General features: G+C 43.9%; 1 protein-coding gene across 8 annotated transcripts in view; it reads left to right on the top strand.

The window, feature by feature from the left end:
- SPECC1 (sperm antigen with calponin homology and coiled-coil domains 1) overlaps positions 1–20756 on the top strand; it is a 195976-nt gene that overhangs the window by 83505 nt on the left and 91715 nt on the right. The gene's annotated exons all lie outside the window — the stretch shown is intronic.

Below are 20756 nucleotides of genomic sequence, written 5' to 3'. Positions count from 1 at the left end.
AGTGTCCTTGAGGCTGGGAGGCGGTGGCTCTGGTACATTGGACTGGTACAATCAGGTTGGGAAACTTGGCCACAAGTGGAGACCATGGAGGAAAAACTATAGAGATGGGATTACTGCATTGATTATGAAGGGGTGACTTTCTAAACTGCACAGCCCTCATCCAGCCTTCTTTGGGCAAAATAGCCAATATTTGCAAATTAATGCATGTTTGCCTGTGTCATAAACAGCCCTATGATTAGCTATTAGGTAAGGGCTTCCCTGGTGGCTCAGCAGTGAAGAGTTCTCCTTCCAGTGCAGGAAACTCAGGTTTAATTCCTGGGTCTGGAAGATTCCCTTGAGAAAGAAATTGCAACCCACTCCAGTATTCTTGTCTGGGAAATCCCATGGACAGAGGAGCCTGGTGGGCTATAGTCCATGGGGTCGCAGAGAGTCGGACATGACTAAATAAGAAAAGAATATGTAACATTTTAAACACATCTCATTAATATCCACTTGCCCTGTGTATTATTTCCTTGGTGTCAAAACTATGAAGAGACTGTGTCCCTTCTTAGTTTTTAAGTGTTATTTGGGTGCTTGTGTTCCAGTTTCTAAGTGACCTTGCTTTTGAAAGCAATCTAATGAATAGAGGATGAAAAAGACATTTTTATGGCAGTGACTTATTTTATCGCACTTTTCCGAGTGCATACAATTTCAGTATGGGAACTCAAGTCTGATTTGCTGCAAGTATAGATACCCAGTTAGAAAGACTTAGGAAAGACTGTCTTGCTAGACTATTGTCAGCTGAAAATGTGCATATAACTTTAAGTGATCTCTGTGCTGTGATGAAATGCTATAGAATGCACCAATGAGGTCCGGGAAGTGAGAGTTTTGTTAAAGATTAACACCTTCTCAATCTGCTTTACCACCTTGCATGAGGCTGGGAGGGCAGGGCCTCCCACTGGCAGGTATGGTGCATTGGACTAGACTCAGAGCAAGTGCTTCGAGGGTCCTCAGAGCAGGGGGCCCAAAGGTGAGTGGTAGAGGTGAGGAGGAGACAGACACAGCAACACCCACGCCTGGTTTCTACACCAGTCCTCTGTCAGCTTTGTCCTCTGAGGCGCAGACCCTTAAACAGAATCGGGAATGAAGGAGGGTTATTAGAGGGTAAAACGCCTGAGAAAGAAGGGGTGGGCACCTGAATCAGGCCAGTAGAGCCATTGCACCAGCACCCAGAAAAGGAAAAGGCAGCACCATTTTGGGGCAGAGAATGTGCAGGTCTGACCAGCTGCCTGGGAGCCCCTGAGGAGACTGCCTGGTAGAGGAGACCTGCTTGGGCAGTGAGAGCCAGGCCGTAGTCCTCTCGCTGGGTCAGGCCTTGCTGAGGCTTCCTGGAGAAATGTGCCTTCAGCTCAAAAGCCAGCCTGAGTCCCAGTGGCACTGGCCACTGGAGTGTCAGTTCACACCTGTCCTTGCAGCTGAAGCCACAGTCTTTCTTGGAGGGAGATCCAAGTGGCACACCTCCTGGCTGACCCCCTTGAGACCTCAGTTGCTCCAACAGGGAGGGGCCATTAGAGGGTAAATGAGACAGAATCCCCATCTCCACCCCCTGTTCCACCCCATGACCCTCTGCAGGCAGGCCTGAGGCAGAAGGCAGGGTCTCAGCTGCTGCTGCCTTTCCAGCCTTGAAATTGTCCACCATGGCAGCGAGAATTCTCTTGTGCGGGGATGCAGTCCTTGGAGTTGAGTCACTGTGACTGACTATGGCATTATGGGATGGACGAGAGAAATGAATCAAGCAAAAGACATGAGAGTCTGCGTGAATAAGGGCAGCTGGAATCTGAACCTGTCAAGGACCACATCCCTTACTTCCTCAAAGGTCTCAGTTAACAGTCCTTCAGTTTCCAACCAGGTGTTCAGTGCCTGCAGATCAGAGAGGGCTGCTGGTTATAGTCACGCAGGTTGTGCACTGCTCAAAGGCAGCTGGGAATAAAGAGTGAGTGGGCCAGGATGGGATTGTATTGCTCCAGAGGAATGGTGCCATTTTATATTCACACATAGGTGCTCAATATTGCTAAAGAAACCATATTTTCTACTTAGGGTTAAAACCTTAGAAGGCTTTTCCCAGTGTCACCATGAGCTGACAGCTTCTTACTCTTTGCTTTAAATCTGTGTGTGTTTTTAAACAGTGGATACCAGTGATAGGAAACAAAAGTCAAAGCTTCAACCCCCACTCCCTCGGATTCCACTCCCTATTGGTCATAGTTAATGCTGCTAAGTCACTTCAGTCATGTCCGACTCTGTGCGACCCCATAGACGGCAGCCCACTAGGCTTCCCCGTCCCTGGGATTCTCCAGGCAAGACTACTGGAGTGGGTTGCCGTCTCCTTCTCCAATGCATGAAAGTGAAAAATGAAAGTGAAGTCGCTCAGTTGTATCCGACTCTTAGTGACCCCATGGACTGCAGCCTACCAGCCTCCTCCATCCATGGGATTTTCCAGGCAAGAGTACTGGAGTGGGGTGCCATTGCCTTCTCCGGTAGTTAATGCTAACTGTGGTTAAAGACAAATCCCAGAATAGCCCCTTAAGACATTAAAAGTTGATTTCCCCTCACGCCCCAGTCCAGGGTGAGGTGGGACTCTCTGGGAGTCATATGGTGGTTAGAGGCTCAGGCTGGTGAACATGTCTTCAGGTTCCAGCTCCCGGGTTCTGCTGACTCTGATGGCAGTCAGGAGAGGGGAGAGGATATGAGGGTCCTCTGGGGACTGGAGGGGCTGGGCCTGGATGGGGTGTCCGTCATCCCTGTGACATTCCACCTCCCCACCCCAACCAGGCTCTGGCACCCAGCTCCACCCGGTGTGGAGCAGTTGGAAGGAGGCTCAGCCAGTGCCATGCAGAGGCCAGCACGGATGTGAGGTCCACTCTCAACCACATCTGTGTCAATATTTTCTTAGGAAATTTTAGTCAGAAAAAGTGAAAGGTATGTATAGCTAGCACCCATAGACCCACCACAGAATCTACAGTTAACATTCTGTCCCCGTTGCTTTATCCTTCTGTTCATCCCACTGTCCATTCGTCAGTCCCTCTTATTTTTGATGCATTTCAAGGAAATGGTGGTTATCTCTATAATTCTACATAATTTTGTATGTCTGTACTATTTCTTGATTTATTAGTTTCGAAGGTTGTGTAGAGTGAGGAATTCAGTGAGTTTTTTTAGTACTGTATTCTGTCTTCCTCTGTTCCTGCAAGCCATACTAAAATTTTCTGAATTTATTGTTAGTAAAGTGTTAATGGTGGGGTACAGTTGTGGGTGTCTAGTTGTTCACTGTAAAACTTTGCTATATGAAATTTTCATTCAAAAAACAAAAATACAAGGAAATCTTTTATTATTTATCACTTGTATTTCTTGACTGACCAGCTTTAAATGGTGTCCTTGGCTCAGTAAAGAAGGATATGCTATCTCTACATTTCTTCTGCCATTTCCCCTACAGGCTCCATACCCTCTCCAGTCTACTGTCAACCTTTTACATGGCAAGAACATTCTGTCTCCTAATTAGTATCATTAAATCTCTGTGTGTTTGTAAAAGTTGAAATTGGTACATTGGTAAAAGTTGAAAACCAATCAGCATTTAAAATACTAGGCTCAAATATATATCATGTACTGGAAAATCAGGTAGTGCATCTAGAGGTAGAAGAGAAGGAAATTCAGGCTTACATGATTTAATTTATAATCTGTGACAGGCAATATTACTTTAAAAGAAAAAGAAATAGGGACTTCCCAGGTGGTCCCGTGGTTAATTAAGACTCTGCTCTTCCAATGCAGGGGACTCGGATTTGATCCCTGGCCAGGGAATTAAGATCCCACATGCCATGTGGTGTGACCAAAAAAAAAAAAAATTAAAGGAAATATAGAAGGAATAAGGTGATGCAGTGGTAAAGAATCCACCTGCCAATGCAGGAGATGCAAGAGACATGGGTTTGATCCCTGGGTCGGGAAAATCCCATGGAGAAGGAAATAGCAACTCACTTCAGTATTCTTGCCTGGAAAATTCCATGGACAGAGGAGACTGGCAGGCTATAGTCCATGGGGTCAAATAGAGTCAGACAGACATGACTGACTGAGCACACAGTCACTATAGTTTTTTACTCCTAGAATGATCTTAACCTGCTTTTACCCTCTAATCCGGCTTCTCAAGTCTACAGATGGTTGTAGAGAATTCATTTTCTTCTTAAAGACAGAAGGCATGGTGGTTAAGAGTTTGGGCTCTGGAGCCACACTGTGTTCACATTCCCAGTTTTGTCCCTTAGTAGCTCTGAGGCTTTGGGCACATGAGTTAAGCTCCGGGAAAGAGGACAGTATTACAGCCTGCCTCATAAGGTTGTCACGGTTGTTAATAGCTAGAAGCACATGATGGATTAGAATAGGCTCACACATCACAGAAAGTGCCCGGTAAGCTTTAGTCATGACTGTTCCTGTCCTTCTGACCTAACGTTTCCCGTTCAGACTTGGTTGCCTTCTGGCCTGGCTTTACTCTCAGGTGAGCTGACTGCTTCTTGAAGCCTTTTTCTCGTTTTGTATGTTCCCTTTTCTCTGACTGGAGTACTTCCTGTGATTCTGTCTGACGCTGAAGTTTTATATATTCTGTCATCTCCATGCTCACCTTTTTCTTCCAGTTTTTCTTACTGACTTTGAAATTTTCATCAATTATATTTTCTATTTCCAAAATATCTTTTTGTGCTTTGTTTTATCTTACTCATAGCAATTCAGAGTTTTGAGTTAAGGGGAAGGGGAGTGGAGTGGAGTTGGTTGGTGGGCTTGAGCAAATTAGTTAATGGGCTCTCTTGTCCTTAGTTTTAGATTTCAGGGATTCATCAGAGTTTTGACAGCATTCACGAAGAGGAGAATATAGCATGTATTTATATCAGATGTATTTTGTTCCATAGAAGAATTTTAGAGTGAAACTAGTGTCCTGAGAGACATACTTGGAAAATGCAGCCTTTTAGGATTAAAACAAACAAAAAAAAAGATGTATATGTTAAAGATCAGTAATAACACATAATTAAAAAAGGTGAGAATATTAGATATATCTGTTACTATAATAAATGGGTTAAATTCACTTAGAAAAAGAGCCTCCTCCTCTGAATTAACACAGAAAACAAAATATATAAGCTGCATAAAAGCATATTCAGATGATAGTTTGATTTTTAAAATTAACTTGGTTAAAGTTGTGAATAATAAAAATCTAGTTCTAAAGAAAGCTTTTACGTTCAACATCAAGTCCAGTTCTTATAAGTTTTTGTGCTGCTTGTACTCATGTGTAATTATTCTTAAAAATATAGTGATTCTTAAGTCCTTATATACATCCCCAAACATTCACACATTCTCTCTTGTGTGTGTGTGTGTGTAAACACCCACTGTCAGTTACACACTTTAAATTAGAATCATGAGGCTGCTCTATAACTCTTGTAAGATTCAGTTCTCTTAAACATTAAACTAACTCCAAAATATAGGTATTTCTTAATTTATAATACTATTGCTACTTATTTATTTAAACTGCTTCTCTACTTGATTCAAAACCTTTCTCAAATTAAAAGATGTTTACTTACATGCTTTATTCCAAATAACTGGTGTTGGAATTTTATCCCATATGATTTTGGGGTTGCCTTCTCAGTTTGATGAGGTTTTTTAACCAACAGGATTCTTACGTGACACCATGCCAGCTGAGTACCTTTTGTTGCGATTGGGGCACAGTCTGGAGCAGCTGGGTTTGCACCCATACAAAGGTCATCCATGTGTGATGCTGTGTCTCACCCTTGATCTGACGATTTCTCTCTCTTGCCTTTAGCCTTACTGATAGTTTCCCTGGGCAGAGGATTTTAAGTTCAAAATCCTGGTAATCTCTTTGTGACACCGATTCCAGAACTTGAAGAAGAAAGTGGTCATGATGCCCACGTCCCTTAAATTCAAACTACATTTGATCTTGGAGCTCCTGATAGGTGTCTGAGACCTCTGTTCTAACAGCCATATCACTTGATGAGGGTTTGCACTTCTTTGGCACTTAAAATATGTAACCATCTTCCCATCTGACTCAGAAGACCTTTGACCTGATAGAACACTGCCTGCTTTTCTTAAACTTTCTGTGTCATAAAGCAGTATCTGTCTTGATAGTGAAGAAAATGTGATTTAATTGTGGCTATCTGTCTTTCATGCCTTTGTCTGACTACTGAAATAATCATATCAGTTAAAGATACACACCACAAAGCACCTTAAATCAGAGAGGACCTTCAGTATTGATAAGAATACAATTCAAGAAGAAAAAGTAGCAGTTACAAAGTGAGTACACTAACTAGACAAACCATGCAAGTGATTAAATGCGAAAGCTATTAAAACTGCCTGAAAAAACTCACATGTGAAATGAGAGACTTCAGTGTGTGTCTTACTGTTTTTCTAGGTTATTCGTGAAATGGTTAAAACATTGACCTTTTCTAGACCAGAAAGAAAACCTTATTACAGTCTCTTAAGGGAAATTTTACTGGTCACTGTGTGTCACAATGCAGTAAAACTGTAGGAGTAGAAATTGAAATTTTAAACAGTTAATCCATCTTGATACAACATGGTGTGGCTATAGCTAACTGTACTGTATTGCGTGTTTGAAAGTGGCTGGGGGTGAATCATTTTATAACTGCGCTGTGACCGATCGTAACCATGCTTATTGTGGTGATCACTTTACAGTGTATACAAATATCCATACATCATTATGTTGTAAACCTGAAACGAGTATAGTGTTATCCATCAATTATATATAAAGAAAGCTGTTTGGAAATTTTAACCCAAATAGGATCTGAAAACTATGATTATGGATCATTTAGAAAAGTAATAGTGAAATACTTTATATAGTTACGAATAGCAAGCCAGTTTAGTTCTCTAAAAGCTTTTATCATAAATGTAGTAAGTACTAGACATAGAAAATTAGAAAATAAAGGACAAAAGAAATCTGGAAAAACAGGAGGAATTTTATATATGTGTGTAATTTTTTTCAGTTTTGGCTGCGCTGGGTCTCTGTTGCTACGCGCGGACTTTCTCTCGCGGTGGAGAGTGGGGCTGCTCTTGTTGCAGTGCTCGGGCTTCTCGTCGAGGTGGCTTCTCGTGGTGGAGCACGGGCTCTAGGTGCGAGGGCTTCTGTGGTTGCAGTGCACGGGCTCGGCAGTCATGGTGCACGGGCTTAGCTGCTCCTTGGCCTGTGAGATCTTCCCAGATCAGGGATCGAACCCCTATGTCCTACATTGGCAGGCGGATTCTTGTCCACTGTACCACCAGAGAAGTCCGGGAGGGAGTTTTTTAAAAAGGGGCGGAAATTAATGAAGTAAAATTTGACAGCATCTGTTTCCTCGCTTCTACCCTCATCGCCTGGCCCGTGAACCTGGCACATGGTTCACAGTCAGTATTTGTTAAATGAATATATGAAAGAACAAAAAAGAAAAAAACTCACTAGAATTGAAACATAAGAATAGACCCTTTGTTAAAACAAGAAACTAGATAAAGCTGTAGTTAAACTAAGAAAAGAAACAAACCCACAAATATTCCAAATAAGCAATACAAGAATGTATGTAATCAGAGATGTGGCGATTTTAAGAAATAGAATAAAAATAAAAATTTCTAATGAAATTTCCTAGGAGAAAGAAACTGCTAAATTCACGAAGTAGTGAAACACTTGGGCAGAATATTGGAAGACATCACAAAGTGACTTAAGAAAAAAACTTCAGAATGGTGAACTCAGATGGTGTTATATGCAGAGTTTTTCAAAGATCAGAAAAATAGATTGCTGTGCTATTTAAAGTCGTCAAATGCATCATTTCCCAAAGATTACTATTGCATTACACAGGGTGCACATAATGGTTTAAGGTATATACTGATGGCTAGTTCTTATTTTAGTAATTAAATTAAGCTGTGTTAGAAAAATCGTAAGTAGTTCATTGAATCTTATGTTGCTTAGGACAAGATTAAGGTTTTTAAAAAATGAGTCAACATTTAGTTTATGCATGAAAATATTAAAGGTGTAATAGGACGTGTGTGCTCAGTTGCTCAGTCATGTCTGATTCTGCGACCCCATGGACCGTAGCCCACCAGGCTCCTCTTTCTGTGGGATTTCCCAGGCAAGAATACTGGAGTGGGTTGCTAGTTCCCTTTCCAGAGGATCTTCCTGATTCAGGGATCAAACCCAGGTCTCCTGCATTGGCAGGTGGGTTCTTTACTGCTGAGCTACCAGGGAAGCCCCAGATAATAGGACAGGTAAATGCAAATATAGCCAAAATTGTGAAGTGTTAGTCACCGTCGTGTCCAACTCATTGCGATCCCATGGACTGTAGCCCACCAAGGTCCTCTTGTCCGGGCAAGAATACTGGAGTGGGTTGCCATTTCCTTCTCCAAAAATTGTAAAGGTGATACTCAAATAATAAAAACTTGAAAAACACTCCAGAAAACAAAAGATGGAGGACTTTGCAGTTTATTTTAACAGAGGCAGTGCTAATACTATTAACTCCTCCTGATACCAAAGCCTTTCAGAGACAGAGGGGAACGAAAGCCAGAAGACAGTGTGGCAGTGCACATCCTGACTGAAGGATAAGCCACATTTACTCCAGTGAGGCCTTTTCAAAATATTACACTCACTGGTTACAAAAAAAATAGTTCTTTCCAAGAATGCAATAATATTATTATATAAACTTACAACATCAGTACATTTAAAGAGAAGAAATTCATCTTACTGTATATGTCAGTAGTGCATTTAATAACACTTAATATCTACCTCATAAACATTTACTAGGAATGAATGGATTCTTTCAAAGATAATAAATAAAATGGTCTGAAAGCCGCACACACCGTGTTTAACAGGAAACCAAAAACATTCCTGCAGACGTCAGGAAAAAAACAGGTGCCCACAGAGGACACTGTTTTCAGATAGGCTAGCCAAGGGAGTAAGATTTTTTTTAATGTTTATTTTTAAAATGAGTCAAAATTAGCATTATTTATAGACTGTGGGCTTCCTAGGTGGCAACAGTGGTAGAACTCACTTGCCAGTGCAGGAGACATAAGAGACCTGGGTTCAATCCCTGAGTTGGGAAGATCCCCTGGAGGAAGAAATGACAACCCACTCCAGTATTTTGCCTGGAGAATCCCAAGGACATGGGAGCCTGGCTGGCTATAGTCCATGGGGGTTGCAAAGAGTTGGATGTGACTGAGGCGATTTGGCATGCATGCGTAGGGACTGTAACTCTCCTGTTAGAATAGTTAAGATCAATTGAAAAACTGTTAGAATGCAGTAACCAACTTGGCAATACATATGTGTATTCCTATATGTGTGAGCATGTATATATATGCATGCATGTGTGTTTGTAGGTGTGTGTAGAGCAGTAGCTGTAAGCGATCACCAGAAACAAGGGTTAGTTTATTAAAAGCTCACTTTCTCAGCGTGACTACAGTTGGTGAAGCCTGGGGAAAACGGGGTGTGTGAGGCCGTCTTTGATTAGCTGTTAACTTCCTGTGCAGAGCTGGACACCCGAGATCACAAGATGGATGTACCCTGTTACACGGAGGAATTATCCTTCATGTGTTTTGGGTTTTTTAAGTCAGAAATAGTTGCTGAATTTTGTAAAATGCCTCTTGGGCCTCCCTCTTGAGATTATGATTTCTCTTTTTAGGCCTAGTGATGTGATGAACTTGAAATGTTTCACTGTATAATGGAATTTTCAATCAGGTTTTTCTAAATCCTCCTTTGGAAAATAATTTTTTTAACATGAAAGGTGAATTTTCAGTTATAGTTTTTCTTGGTCTCTTGTTGCTTTGTATGTAAAAAAAAAAAAAAGGGAGGTGTGTGTGCAAGGTTTCTACTACTTGTTAACATTCTGTGACTTTGGTAGACTTTTAAATACCTTTCTCATTCAGACAAGAGTTTTGTGGCAGAGGAGACTGGGTTTTCATGTGGGGAGTGTGTTACCTGAATGTGCTTTAGGTATGAGAGTTCTAGTTTGTTGAATCTTGTTTTACTTTCTCTAAGTATTGATATGGCTCCAGTCAGCTGAGACCAGCCTGAATAGTGGTATCATAGAAGCAGCATTAAAACACGGAGAATTTTGAAGGTTTCAGTGTTTCATTACGAAGACCTTGATGGCAACTGCCCCTTGTATTACCAGGGAATTTTTGAATTCTTGAGAGACAGTAGGTTTGATATTTCAAAATTAATGTGGTTGGCCAAATATTTAAAAGTGAGATTAAAACAATCATTTAATGTTATGTAATTCAGAAAAGCTTGTTTCACAGAAAGAGTTTTCCGCATTCCAGGCCACTAGAGAGATAACCCCGATATCCTGGTCTGGGGACTCCCTGCAGGAGCTGGGGCCATCACCCCTCACCCACTGTCTCCTTCCCTGCCTGTGACCAGACCCCCCCGCCCAGATCGTAACTCTGATCTGTTCATAAAAGCTTTCTTCCCAGTGCCCTTCTGCTTCTGCTCATTTAAAAACCCTCGCTCTGTTTCTCTAGAAAAACTGGTCTTTTCTTCTTCACTCTTTGTCCTCCCTCATCTCCAGCTGCTTGTTCCAAATTAAACCTAATTACAGATGAGCGTTAAGATTAGGGGTTACAATCAACCTGGAAAGTAAAGTTGTAAGTTTTGACCTGAAACTCTATCCTGCAAGAAACCAGTGCCAGCCACCTCCAGAGCCCTTGAAAATCCCCTTTGTTTTATCTGCCAGAGAATTCATCTCCTTCCTCTAATTGGTCCTGCTTTTCTCTCTGGTCTCGGCAGCCACGTTAAAAACAAAACAAAAAAACTTGGAAAGTTAAATTATCAACAGTCTAACCTTCTCTTCTGATTTATAAACAGATAAACAGAGAGCCTATTCACGGGCTTGTGTGGGCATTGAACTGTTAGGAAAATTATCTGTTTATAGTTATATTTTGGTCTCTTCTGCTCGCATTTCAATCTGAGGACATTACAGTGTGCCGCAGTTGTGTGGAATGACATACTTGCAGGCTGGACCAAAGATGTGATAGAATGGTGTCTTTGTGCAGGTTAACAACGTGGGGGGAGTGTGTGCCTTTGTGTGTGTTGTGTTTGTGTGTGTGCCTCACAACTTCCCTGACATCTAATCTGTGGCTTTCTGCTTTTGTGCTTTATGCCTTGGTGGGGACTTTCAATCAGTCATTGTAGGTGATTGAAAAAAAAAGAAAAAATGCAAATGAATGGATAACAGTGATTCCATTTTAATGTAATCTGTACATTAAAATGGAGAAGGAAATGGCAACCCACTCCAGTATTCTTGCCTGGAGAACCCCGTGGACAGAGAAGCCTGGTGGGCTGCTGTCCATGGGGTTGCACAGAGTCAGACATGATTGAAGCAACTTAGCAGCAGCAACAGTACATTAAAATGACCTCTTCCTTGTAATAAATTCTGGAATATAGAGCCTTACACTAACCATTTCAGATGCAAAATCATCCTGAAAGTCTGACCAACATGCTGTTTTTGTTTACTCAGGTCATCACTGTCCTTGTCAAATCTGTCACCAACCTTGACTCTTGGGGGTGCCGTGGGGCTGCTCAAAGGTTGTGGTCAGTCTATGTGGGGTCATATGCTGCTCACATTACAGACCCCCCCCCCCACTTATCTGTTGCCGCCTGTCTGTGCCCATGCACCTGGAAACCAGTAACCAAAGCTGCCAGCTATGTCTAAACCAGAGGTGCTTCTTCTAACAGTGAAAGAGTGTGACGTTTGGAGCACAGCTATGTGTATTAGCATCTCTGGACATCTCTTCCTGTTAATGACAACGTCGCATGAGACTGAAGGGCCAGCAGGTGAGTTTAGCCAGCTGTCAGGGTGGCCCTGTGTGTCACATGCCGTTCCCGAGTCAGCTGTGTCTTCGGTGTCCCATGACCCTCCTCCCTCTTGTCCTTGCCCTGTTCCTGGAGTGCTTCTCTAAAGGAGTCACAGCCGCCCCACTGCAGTTGTGCTGTATATCTTTCTGCCATCACCCGCTTTACTCCTGTCACCAGGTGGTTTATTCCTGTTACCTGACTCTCAAAAGTGCTGCCATGTGGAAGATAAATGATACCTTCAACCCACTCCTCATCCTCCCAGGCCTCAGCTCCTTCCCAGGGATGGGATGTCACCTGTCCAGGGGGACCTTTCCCCTCCAGCCCAGGCAGGTTCCCTTCTCCCTGGGGGTGAGATTCTTTGTCCGGCTGCTGAACACCTCCCACGGCCGGGCTTTCAGAAAAGTAGAGAAATTTGGGCTTCTTTCCATGACAGGACTGAGAGGATGGAGCAAGGTCAGCCTTGGAGGAGGTGAGAGAGGAGAGGTTTGGGTGGCTGACCGTGGTGGGGAGGGGTGAAATGGAGGAGGAGAAAGGGCAGACAAAGCATGACGACGTGGTCTGTGGGGGCCACTGATGTCGTGTGAGTTGTCCCTCTACAAGAGGATTCTAATGCCCTCTCCCCCTTGAGGCTCTTGTGTCAGATTTGAGGGTTTAGAAATGAGACAGGAGGGGGCATGATGCAGGGAGAGACTTCCCAGAGGTTGATTACACACAGATCGAGTGAAATAAACAAACTGCATCTTTTCTCGGTCATCAGTCAGGATGAGAGACAAAGCCCTGGATTCAGAGACAGACACTGGAGGTCCATTGCTCCTCGCTTGACCTCGGTGGGTTTTCATGTTGGTGAAATGAGGGCCTGAGCTGTCTCCATGATGTCCCTTCCACCTTTTAAGAGTGCGGGATTCCATGAGAAGCTTGCATTTTGCGTTTCTTGGGTACTTTTTTTGTCCCCAGTTGCAGGCCAGAAAGGAAAACTTCCAAATAAGGGTGTATGAGCTACTCTGGGAAACAAAGGGAAACAAGTAAAATACAAGTCTAGCCTTTGCCCTGGCATGAAAAGAATGCAGACTGCCGACTGACCTAAAGGTTTCTGTTTTATTTCTTATTTAGGTGAAGTGGTCAGCTTTGACCATTACTCCCAGAGAAGTTTCTATTTAGACTCTAGGGATGTTTGTGTAGCGTGGAGTGGGTTATGTTATCCTCGAGAGCCATGTGGTCACTTTTATCAGTGAAGCTGCCCTGCTGCATTGTATATGTACCAGGAGCAGTGCCTGGAAACCAAATTTAGAAAAATTAGTCTAGGCCCACAAATGTTGACAGTAGACGTTCAGTCAATATCCCTATCTGATTCTGTCACAGGCATCACTGGGTCACGTCCTCACAGTGCCGCCATCTAAACAGAAGGAGTGGTTCAGTAATCGTGGTGATTGGACTCACTGGATAGCGCCTGACATGGCTCAGACAGAAGGGTCAGGATCACATCCAAGGTGGAGAAGCCTGCCCTGTAGAGGGGATGAACAAAGCTGAGTGCAGGGCTGTGTTTGTGCTGATCTTGTCTGTGTGGAAGTGCTGACTGGAGGACCAGCCTCCTTCTCTCACGGCACGTCTGGAAGTTACAGGCTGGGGCCTAAACCCTACACGTGCCGTTTCCCTCACTCTCTCTGGCTCCTTTCTGACATCTATTTATCTGTGTGGATCCCTTGACAGTTGAGTTTTTGATCTCTGATTTTTAAAAAAAATAGACTTTTGAAAAGAAATACGATAAATAAGAAAGATTATTTTAAGATACAATAATCTTAAATGGAGTGAGTTGCCATTTCCTCCTTCAGGGGATCTTCCCAATCCTGGGATTGAACCCACATCTCTTGTGTCTCCTGCATTGGCAGGCAGATTCTTTGCCACTAAGCCACCTGGGTCGCCCTAAGAAAGATTATTTTAAGAAAAGATAATTAAATGAATATACTGCACATGTATCATGAGGTTATGGATTGTTCTGGTTGCTTCCTGGGGAAACTGGCCTCGATCTGGTCAGAGATTTGTGGGCAGCAGGTTTCTGGTGAAAACAGTACCTGTGACGGAGCGCATGGGGTGTGATGCAGTCACAGCTGCCATCCATCTGTCCATCAGTCCCGAGGGAGCTGGACCTGGGACGTCCTCACACAAGTCCTGCATTGAGGCAGGGGCAGACCTTTGTGTGTCAGCCAGGGATGACCTCAGGGAGACTGTTTCCTGGGTTCTCCAGCAGTCTTTCATTTCCTTTATAAATTCGGCCCTGAAGGGAGTATTCTTATGTCCTGAAAGCAGACCCAAGAGTCATCCAGTGTTTTCTTCCATAAAGAGTTCCCTTCCGGGGAGTTGGCTCCACACTGACCACAGGTTCTGCCCTCACAGGGCCTGGCTGACTCAGGTGGTCAGTGCAGGGCCTGACTCACTCCGTTCCCCTGGGACATGTGTGCCTGCAGCCAGATGGGGAGGCCAGGTCATTGCTTGTCCTGCAGAGTGACAGGCCTGGTGACATTTCAGTAGAGTAGAAAATGGACAGCTGGCCCCTGTTTCCAGCACAGAGGTCCTGAAATGCTTGGAATTTCTGAGTGATAGGTTGAGGGGGTCTTTTCTCATTTGTGATGAACTGTTTCTACTGCACTGGAGTTTACGGTGATATGGTGACTTTGGGGCTGGACTGATGGCAGAGGAAACAACTAGGAGTCTGAGGGACCCTCAGTCCCACCGGGATCCCTGGGGTGGGAGGGGCTCGAGGGGGTTTCACCACCAGTAGCCAGTGATTCTCGCAACTTCCATACTTCTCACCCTGGGATGCGGAGCTGCTAGGTCTCCAGGGGCACCAAGGTGCTCGAGGGTGTGGCCTGGACAGGGTGTCTCTCCCATGCAACTGTTGTGAGTTGTGTCATCCACAATAAACTGGTGATCTCGGCAGGAAACTGCTGAGCATGTGAGCCACCTTAGAAGTTAGTTATCAGAGCTGGGGCGCGGGCTGTGGGACACCCCGGGGCTTATACCCAGTTGGTCAGAAGTACAGGTGACAACCTGGGACTTGTGACAGCGTCTCGGGAGTGGGGGCAATCTTGGGGACAGAATCTTTAACCCGTGGATCCTGGGTTAAGTCCAGGTAGGTAACTAGGTCAGAATTGAGCTGTCTGCACCCAGATGGTTGAGAGAACCAGCCGGAGTGGAGGACCCATCCACGGGGGTGGCAGTGAGGAAGCAGGGCTAGTTTGTTCAGGCCCAGGGCCTCCCCCCTCCCCATCTCGTGGCCCCCACCCCGTCCTCTAGCTCAGCCTGGTACCTTTGCTGTGGGCGCTGCACCCTTGCCTGGAGCTCCTGAGAAGATGAGGGAGCTCCTGGATGGGCCTGGTCATTCCTGGGCACCTACCTCCACCTCTGCTCTTGCTGTGGGTCCACAGCACTTGGTGGTACACCTGTGGTCCTTGTAGCTGGTGATCCCTGAGGCTGGCTCACCCTGTTCATATTTCAGGGTAAACTTCCCCTTGGCTGTCTTCTGCCATCTGGCTTTATCACTACACCTGTGTTGGGTCTTTCTGATCTTCCTGCGTATCTCTTAATTTTAAAACAAACTTGTGTTCATCTCATCCCGCCTTTCTCAGAATTCTGAGTGAATTTCCTTAGTTGGTCTTCTAAGTCGTGGACTAATTGCCAGGCAGTCAGGTCTAGAAGGTGTCCGGGGAGGAGAAGGGAGTCAGTGCAGCTGTCGTGGTGGTTTCTTTACTACAAGTATTTTGTCTGATAGCATAAGTAATATGTGCTCATCTTATAGAAATGAAGAAACTAAAGAAACACACCCAGAAAATAAAAATGACTCATAATCCTGCCACTTGGTGATCACAGTGCTTGACATTTCTGTGAGGCGTGGTTACTGAGGCTTTTTTACATGGACTTTCACATAGTTAAGCCAATTGTGTATTCAGATTCATATCATGACTTCTTTAACGTATCATAGGGCTTCTTTAGATCATTGAATATTCCTGAATTTTCTTAACATCTCTGTAGTATTCTATTGTATGTATTACTGTAATATCTTAAGTTTTCCTATTATTGAATCCAGTATGTTTCTCTGTTTTAAACAATTCAAATACATAAATCTGTGTTTAAGTTTCTGAATATGTCCTTAGGCCAAATTCTAGATAGATATTTCAGTACAGTTGCTCAGTCATGTCTGACTCTTTGCAACCCATGGACTGTAGCACACCAGTCTTCCCTGTCCGTCACCAACTCTTGGACCTTGCTCAAGCTCATGTCCATCGAGTCGGTGATGCTGTCCAACCATCTCATCCTCTGTCGTTCACTTCTCCTCTTGCCTTCAGTCATCAGGATCTTTTCCATTGAGTCAATTCTTTGCATCAGGTGGCCAAAGCATTGGAGCTTCAGCTTCAGCATCAGTTCTTCCAATGAATATTCAGGATTTACTTGGCCAAAATATAAGATCATTTGTAAACCTCTTGGTTTGTAAGCCTCTTCTGTGTTCTTTTTGGAAGAGTTTTAAAATACAGCTGTGTCAGAGAGTATTGTTCTTATGGTAGCCTTGCCAGTGTCAGTATGATCCTAAATGATTTCCCCTAATTAGGCAAAAAAAGTATTTCATTGTTTCAATTTGCATATCTATTGAATTTCATGTATTTATTGGTCTTTTTTTTCCTGTGATTTGTCTGTTCCTCTCTTTTCTCAATTTTCTATTGGAGTTTTAATAATTGTTTTTATTTCTTTTCTGGTATGTTAACACTACCAATCTGTTTCCGTTACAGATAGTTTGTCCTTTTTTTTTAGTAGAGTATTCAGTTATTCAGTTTTTTTTTTTAATATAGAAGTCTAAGACTGTTATGAAGCAGATTTATTTTTTCCGTTGTGATTTCTTACATTGTTTCTAGGCTTAGAAATATTTTTCCTTCCCAAAGTTCAGATGTTTTGGGATTTCATGTTCCCATTTTTTAATATTTATGTCTTTAACCCATTTGGAATGTACTTTAACATATGACGTAAGAAAATGTATTTAGAACACTTGCCAGTTATTCCAACAGCATTTACTGAGCAAGATTTCTTTTCCTCACTGGTTTGGATTTGCCTTTTTTTTTTTGTCTGATGTTAGGTGCAGTATATCTTGGATGTATTTACTGCTCTTAGTATTCTGCTCATTGAGTATATGACTTAAATTGTTGTAGCCCTGCAGTACTTAGTATCTGGCAAATCAAATTTTTTTTATTATTATAATTTTATTTTTCTTGTTTATTCTTTCACGTGAGCATTTGAGTCACTTTATTTGGTTTCCAAAAAGTCCAATTTGAATTTTGGTGAAGTTGCAGTCCTCTGGGAGGGAATTAGCACATTTTCCAGGGTAGAGATTTTTCCTTCTAGAAATGTGATAAATGTCTTCATTAATTATTTTTTGGACTATCTAGTAAAAAAAATCTAACTTCCTTCCTGCAAAGGGAGCAATAAATTCAAGGCACTGTATGAAGAGAGTGATTGGGAAAATGGTGCTGTCGAGAAGAAGAGAGAGATGCCAAAACCAGGGGAGTTAGGAGGAGGGTGTGAGAGGTTTTACAACAGGAAGAATTCACTTTTAGGGATTTTGAGGTTTAGCCCATAGGCACATCTGAATGGATCTGCTGTCTTCTGTTGAGCTTCCATTGATTTGTGGTGGGGAAGTGGTTGCTGGTCAAAAGAGAAGGTCTAAATACTTCCCATGCAACCCCCTGGGACACTTCCTTTCCACCGGGTGGTGGTGGACACAGTAATAGCATCTTCCACAGTTCATTGTACAAGGAGTGTGTTTGCTGTCATCTCTGCGTCACTGCCCCCAGGCATCATAGAGTCCTTTCTCCTCTTCACGGCTCTCTCAGGATGACACTTTTCAAGATGACTGGTGAGTCGAGCTCTCCCTTGCTTCTGAAATGCTGGTGTCTTCTTTGTTGATTTCGTACATGCTGCTGATTTCACTGGGCTTGTAGTCCGTAAGTCCAGCTGTCTGTCGGGATGACCTGCCTCTGAGCTCTCACTGGTCTGCCCTCAGCACCCAGCTTAGTTGTGATTCCTTCCCTGACCGCCTACCTGACCTCCTGGGCTGGACACAGTGTCCGTCTGTGCTCCCAGGGTTCTGTTTGCTGCATTGTATCAAAACCACCTCCTTGGCTATCTGTCACATAAGTTCCTACATCAGTACCTTGTACCACAGTGCTTGGCATGTACATGTTCTTCAAGAAAGCTTTGTTAAATGCAAGTACAGATCCGAGCTGCATTCATGCCAGGATATAGATGGAGAGAAATTACATAGGTGGTGGAGATCTTAGAGCTGGGGATTAATATTTGGGAATCATTCTTGTGGCATGTCTGCTGGAAGCTTCAGAGGCAGTTAAGGTGCTGAAAGGGAAGAGCAGAGTCAGAACTGCCACCGCCCACCTTCCCCCACCCCTGGCCCCGCCCATCTCCAGATGAACCTTATTTACCTCTGGAGTCTGAGGGGTGGAGACGGTGTGGCCCAGGCCTGGTCCTCTCCCACTGCTCAGGACAGAAGCAGTTTTCAGCACAGGGAAGTGTGTCAGGTGGAACAGCTTCCCCCACCGTTTCAGTCTTGAAGGGTCCCAGTCCCACAGATCCCAGGAGCTTGGAACAGGAGGAGCTGGCAGTTGGGAAGGACTGTGTCTCCTCTGTTTATTTTCAGTGACCTGTGCTCAGATAGGAATGTTTCCCGAGGCTGGGTAGAGGGCATCTTGGTGTGCCAGGTCATTCACAGCTCTGCGTGATGATATCCACTGCCCAAGAAATGTGGCTGTGTTTGGATGCGGGGGAGCCAAACCCATATTTTACAGAAAACAATTCTGATCCACTTTCAGAGAGATTTAATAAGTTAAGCTGGAGAACTCTAGCTGAATGTTTAGAATAAACAGACAGAAGAAAACATTCTCCAAAAAAAGTGACAGCTCTCGAAGAGTTAGTATTCCTAATGAACCTTTTACAAGATGAAACACAAAGGATTGCAGCCCCTATTGAGAGCTGAGTTAGTTTTCTGGAAGTAGTGTCAACACAAAGATGTTGACATCATGAGCTTAAGAAGGGAAGATGTTTGAGGTCCATCCAGGAAATCTAATCACCGGACACTAGGATTTCTAGCAGGAAAAAGGAGTAATTGGAGGAGACGTCACTAAATAAAAGGAGGAGGCCTTTGGAGCTGAAGATGATCTTAGATGTCAGAGGAAGGGGGCTCACAGAAATCTGGAGGAAGACATAGCTCAGTGGCTAGGCTGCAGCAATAAAGATAAAAATCCTCCAGGCTTCTCGACAGGAAGACTAGTCTACCTTTGAAGAGTGAGGGGGTGACACTGGGAAGCTAGCCAGAGTCATGTCTGTAGGGACCATTATTGACTCTGAAGAGCTCTGAGTCTCTGTACCAGCCCTGTCCACCTGGGCTCAGCCTTGTAGGCCCCAGAAGGTGCTTTTGGTAGCTTGAGGAAGAAGATGAGTTCTTAAAGGCTATTGAGTTGTTGTGGAATAGTCCCAAGGGCTGATGAGCAAGGCTTGGGGATGCTGCAGCTAGGAACAGTGCCTGGAATCGCAGGTAGGGGTGGCTCACGCTGGACACGCCTCTGTGTGTGTGCAGGAGCGTGGTCAGTGCACCTGCCCACCAGACACTGCAGCCACCAGACACCCTGGCACTGGGGTCACCAAGGGCACCTGAGCCACCGCCTGCCAGGACCTGGGTCTTGCTGCAGCCACCACAGCTGTGTAGTCCTCGCTGTGCAGCAGGAGATCCCAAGTCAGGGTCCAGAGCAGGCGCACACAGTGGCAGGTCAGGGGGCCTCCCCGGCTACAGAAGGAAGGGTGGCAGCTGAGAAAGCAAGCATGTGATGTTCTCAGCTTATTTAAGGGTAGGTGGGCCCTGCCTTCACTTGAGCAAGAGTCATCAAGCATGGACATCCCCAAGCGTACAAGAGAAACGTTGATGAGCCGGTGGTCAGAAAGGATGCCAGGTCAGTTCCTCCTGCCAAGATGACTCACCCCAATGACTCCGGGCCAAAGAAGGGTGTTTGCAGACGTGAAGGATTTATGTCCCCTATTTGAGCAAATGCTCACATGTCCAATGAAACATTGGCCATTGGATCAGTAGTAAAAGCAAGGAGGAAGGTGAAGAATTTAGGAAACAGTACTGAGCTTGAATCTGGCAGCAGGAAACACAGTGTACACAAGTAGAGTATAGTAGCTTGGCTGAAAATGCATGAAGTGTAAAGTAGGATTCTTGAAAAGAAGGATTATTCCCTCAGGGAGAATCTAGGAAATGGCTCAGAACTAAAAAGTCTAGCCTACCTCAGCACAACCCAGGATTGCGGCTGGGGGCGTTCAAGACATTCAGATGTAAAACTACTCTGAAATGAATTTCGTCTTTGTTGGCATGTGATTGGAGGCACAGTTACTTAATTTTGATGAAGGTGTGGTTAGGACTGTTCACAATGGCTACTAATCATGAACACAATAGAAAAGCTAGTATTCCCCTAATAACAGAGATTGAGTATGATAATGAGAGGTGAGCAGGCCACAGAGGACTAGAGAGAAGCAGTACTGGAAACAATAAAACCACAGAAACAGCCTCAGTAAGTATTCTTAAGCCAAATCCACCTATTAAAAAAAAGAGAGAGAGAGAGCAATATTAGAGTCAGACAGAGGAATGCAAGAACAAAAGGGTTGAACAGGATAAAGAGTGATACTATATGATAAAAACTCCAAATATGTAACCATCTTTAATCTTTAAGCAACACAATAGGTAGAACAAATACTGGGGATAAAAGAAGAATTTAGTTAAAAAAAAAAAAACAAATATGTTATGCCAGGAGATGTTAATTATGTGTCTTTTCTAATGTGAAGGGCCAGGGGAATGAGGTTGTTGATT

The sequence above is a fragment of the Odocoileus virginianus genome, chromosome 17 (genome assembly GCF_023699985.2).
Source record: "Odocoileus virginianus isolate 20LAN1187 ecotype Illinois chromosome 17, Ovbor_1.2, whole genome shotgun sequence".
Lineage (NCBI taxonomy): Eukaryota > Metazoa > Chordata > Mammalia > Artiodactyla > Cervidae > Odocoileus > Odocoileus virginianus.
This window is presented reverse-complemented; position numbering and strand designations above follow the sequence as displayed.